Below are 5,000 nucleotides of genomic sequence, written 5' to 3'. Positions count from 1 at the left end.
TTATTATTATTATTATTATTATTATAGATAAAATGGTATTAATGAAATGAAAAACACCACTTAAGAACATCATAATTATTATCTTTATTCAAAGTAGCTTATTCAAATGCAAGAATCTAATATGACCAGTAATTCTTTCATTAACTTTTTCAGTTTTTAATTGCAAAAAAAAAAAAATAAATAAATAAAATCACATAGATATGAAGTATTAACTTTATACTAAGCAGACTATTGAAATTCCTGCTTATGTCGATACTCTAGATCTTCAAAAATATTTTACCTTTCTCATGTTTTTATTTTTTTTTTATTTTTTTTTTTTTGTTTATTTATTTATTTTTTTTTTTGAGACAAAATCATGAAACGATACATTTTTTTTTTTGCAAATTCTAGCATAGGTTATTTAGGTATCCATCTAATGAACATTTATTTACCTGCATAAAGACATAAATACGCCTTCCTTCACGATTCCAAAATCAACATGAGATATAAGCTGTCATTTACGGCCATCTAATTTCCTTCTGACACTTCTAGGATATTAAAGAGCTTCCTTTTCCACACCTGCTTTCAAGGAATATCTTAAGCTACTTCTTTTTCACGTTTAGCAATCAAAGAGAATTTTAGGAAGAGCAGAGTCCATTTTTAACACACACTGTGTCTTAAAGGAGGCTTTACACAACTAAGACTTATCACAGGGATTCAGTCTCGTTACATAACTTATTTTTCCTGTATACAATCTACAGCAAAAATCGTCTTTTTCAGGTGATGCTTTTAGAAGCAGCCCATTTTCGTTAAAATTTTTAACACTATGTGAAAAGAGAGAGAGAGAGAGAGAGAGAGAGAGAGAGAGAGAGAGAGAGAGAGAGAGAGAGAGAGAGAGAGAGAGAGAGAGAGAGATATTTAGGGCACAAGTCGGGGATCCGTTCAAAAACATATAGTCCGCTTTTCGCTGTGTTGGGTATAGTCAGGTTAAATTTCAAATAAGGTCAAATTTCAAGAGCTCCGAGAAAATCGTTACAGCCACTCCAGATTCTAGACTTTCCCATATAAGCTCCTTAATTTTCTGACTATGAAATACCAAACAACATTTCTTTCCCAACAAAACAAAGCTGGTACCACAACTATGTTATCAACTATGTTATCTATGTCAAATTACAGAAAGAAGAGATAACAGAGTTGGGAAGGAAATCAAGTTTGAGTTTTCTTTTGAGTGCTAGGCCACATTAAAGCTTTTCCTGTTTTACCAAATTACTCTTCGAATGAGACTTAATGAAGAATATCATACAATGCTGTTATAAATAAATAAATAAATAAATATATATATATATATATATATATATATATATATATATATATATATATATATATATATATATATATATATATAAGAATTCGAAAGGTGAAAAAGAATTAGCAGAACTGTCCAAAACAATAAACAAACTAAAAACCTAAGATATTCGTAAATACAATATGACCAAAATTGAGACAACACGAAAGAAAGGGAGAAGCATCAAATGGATGGAAAGAAGACCTGGAACAGGACGCCAAGAGATGTTTGCTTTAAAAGCAGTGGTTCCCAAACTTTTTTTTGTCCCCCCCTCCCCGCTCTACCGAGTTCAACCATCCAGATTTCCCCCATTCCTGTTTATTAGGGAAAGAGTAGTTATAACACACTCGAGACTATTTACTAATTTATCATTTAAATGTACAAATATACTGATAAACATATAATTACAGAGTAATTTTCGATAGGGAACAGTTAGTAATAACTAAGCATATCCATAGAGTCGATTAATAAATAAAATTGCCTCACGCACTATGAGGAGATTTCTCCGCTTGTTTTAGTTAGTAGGAAGTGTAATTATTCCCGCCCTTTGGAAGCTTCAAATTTCCCCCCAGGCGGAAATTTACCCCAGTTTGGGAACCAATTCGTTTAAGGGAAGAAAATGGGAAAAAAATATCCATAATAGAGAATGAGTAAAAAAAAAAGCAGAGGATTTCTATACAATGCTATACTATAGTCATACTAGAAATAACTTTGCAACTAGAAATAATGAAACATCTCATCAGATACCAAACGTAAGAGTAGGAGAAGTAAAGAAAGCATCAAAAGACATGAAAATAGACAAAGCAGCAGGCGAATAAGGCCTAACAATTGATTTAATAATCGATAAAGGAGATTTCATAATAGACGGGCATCTAAGGGGGGTTTCCGTGCACCCCTACCCAGGACTAAATGAAATATGATTTTCTAGCTTTCTTTTGACATCCTGAATCACATTTCAGATGTTAGCAGGAACGAAACTAAAGCAAAGTTGTATATATTAAGCTTTATATCAAAGATCGTAACGAAGGATAAAAATGTGAGAAAAAGAAATAGGCTGTTGATAGGGAAATTAAAAATTTATACATTTAAGCTAATTTAGATATTATACAACTATTATATTGTTCTAGTTCACCTGTAAGTTTAAATAATTTTAGATATGAGATAAGGCTTTTTTACTTTGAATATATAATCACGTAGTTTTCCTTTTCTAGTTGATGGTGAAAGTTTTTTTTTCTTTTAAAAAATTATTTAAATAATTAGAATAATTTAATATCCAAAACAAAAACTACATGTCATTCATACGCCAAAATCAAAACATTGGACCATTTACTGCCTTTTAGATAATGCTAGTGAAAGGTTGGTCCATTTACAAGACATTTGACATCATCGTGACCCTCAAGGGCAAGCCAAAACACTTGAGGTGGGGTTCCCTTCTGCAACGCAAAGAATGCCCTATCAAACGCTGCTGCTCTCAGTTTTCTTGTGCCATCAGCAACTCTCCTTCTCTCTACAAATGCCAGCTACGTCGCTATTGGTGGATTACTCAAGCAGCTGGTCAACGCCTCGCCCCGCCCATCGGCCCTCTTCAATAGAAAACTGTCCAAGGTGAAATCCGGCTACTCAACCTTTGACTGCGAATTGCTGGTGGTGCACTTGGCTGTCAATTACTTTCGTCACTTCCTGGAAGGTATGCCCTTTGTCATTCGCCCGGACCACATGCCTCTGGTGCATACTATCATTCGACAGTCCGATGCCAGCTCCCCCGTCAACGTCGACATCTCTCTGCCGTGACTGAATACAGTACAGTTACACCCTTCAACATGTCCCCGTTGCCGATGCCCTTTCAAGAAACACCTTGGTCGCCATTCACCTGAGATTTTATTACAACCCCTTGGCAGAAGCTTAACGAGAGGATCCAGAGTACCAAGCATGTAAGTCGTCCTGCACATTAATCTATTGGGAAGATTTCCCCAACGCCACCCTCCTCTGTGACGTCAGTACTGGTAGACCTAGACAGTGGATACCTGCTCCCATGCTCGTTTTACAGGCTGCCAACGCAAGAGCCGTGTCTTGCATAAGGCAAGGCAATCTACACACACACACACACACACACATGCACGTCGTTGTCGTTTGGCCCTACCCACATCACAAGAACATCGTTACCTGTTTACCATCATCGACTGCTCCACTCGTTTGTCTAAAGCCATTCCCATGAAAACTGTAAATCCTAACTCTTATACATCTGCCTTACTCTCAGGATGGATGGCGAGATTTGGTATTCATGAGCATAATACTTCTGACAGGAGTACCACATTCACCTGTCAATTGTGGACATCATTAGCGAATTTCCTGTGAATCACCCAACATCAGACAACCGCCTACAATACCCCAGCTAAGCAACACCTGCCAACGGATCTGCATTTGGCAATGCACGTTTTCCTGCGCAACGATAATAGCAAGCTACTTCTCACACCCCCTCACACAAGCCCTTTTCTTGTTATCCGTCGTACGCCAAAAGCTTTCAGCATCAACATCCGAAGTAAAGACTTGGTCTCCATTGACTGCCTAAAACCTGCATGTTTCCTGCCAAATGACCTGGCTACAGTACGTTTCTCTAGAACAGGGCACCCCATTTTTTATGTAAGTCATTTTTAGGTGGCGGGGAGGAAGTTATGTACCGCATATGTTTCATACATGCTCGTACACTGTAACAATTTGGACTTTTTATCTTATCACTCGCTCTTCCATGCACTGTTAAAGATCAACTTGTGATCTCATGCTAGTTCATGGCTTTCCATGTTTGAGTTTTTACGACGTTCTTGCTCGCACATCACTGTATATAAATTCAATGATTGTTTAATAAAGTTTAGTTGCATTCACCTAGTCTCTCAGCTATAACTTAACTGGCGCCTACGCGCAATAGTCACAATTAAGTGTTTCAAACATATGATGGAGATGAACAATTATTATCACCGTAAATAATTTGGTATATATAAATATTCACCACCTATTATTATCATTATTATTAATATTGATATTATGATTATTATTATTATTATTATTATTATTATTATTATCAAAAAACCATCACATGCGATAATCCAGAATTAATATCACAAACACTTCATGTTTGAACGTTGAAACAACACAAAAAAGAGAACAAAGCAAACCTTATAAAAACTAAATATTAAGAATCTGTTGGTCAGACCTAGATGTGAATAAAATGGGCACCATGTTTGAGCATTCATGGTTAAGTAATATAATACTTATCACGGGAAAATTCACATTATTTCTAGATTTGTTCGGAATTTCTGTAGGATTTCCAACACACACATCTAGAATCTGCCTAAATTGGGATTGAAGGGAGGGTAAGAGCTTCCTGGATGGGGGAGTTGGGAGGGGAAGAGCTTCCTGGATGGGGGAGGGGGAGGGGGGAGGGGAAGAGCTTCCTGGAGTGAAGATGGGGATGGGGAGGGGGAGGGAGAGGGAGGAAGCAACTTTCCTATATAATAACGAAGCCTGATCAGAAATAATGTCTTTTCATCGACTGAACAATACTGCATCGGAGAAGCTTCACAAGAGTGGAATGGGTCTCTTTTCCTCGTGAGTCTACAAAGAAAATGCAAGATATAAAGTTCTGTTTTCTCTCTGTCGGAGAACAATATCCTGTTCAGGG

The sequence above is a fragment of the Palaemon carinicauda genome, chromosome 17, assembly GCF_036898095.1.
Source record: "Palaemon carinicauda isolate YSFRI2023 chromosome 17, ASM3689809v2, whole genome shotgun sequence".
In the NCBI taxonomy this organism is placed as follows: Eukaryota; Metazoa; Arthropoda; class Malacostraca; order Decapoda; family Palaemonidae; genus Palaemon; species Palaemon carinicauda.
Note: the sequence above shows the minus strand (reverse complement) of the source record.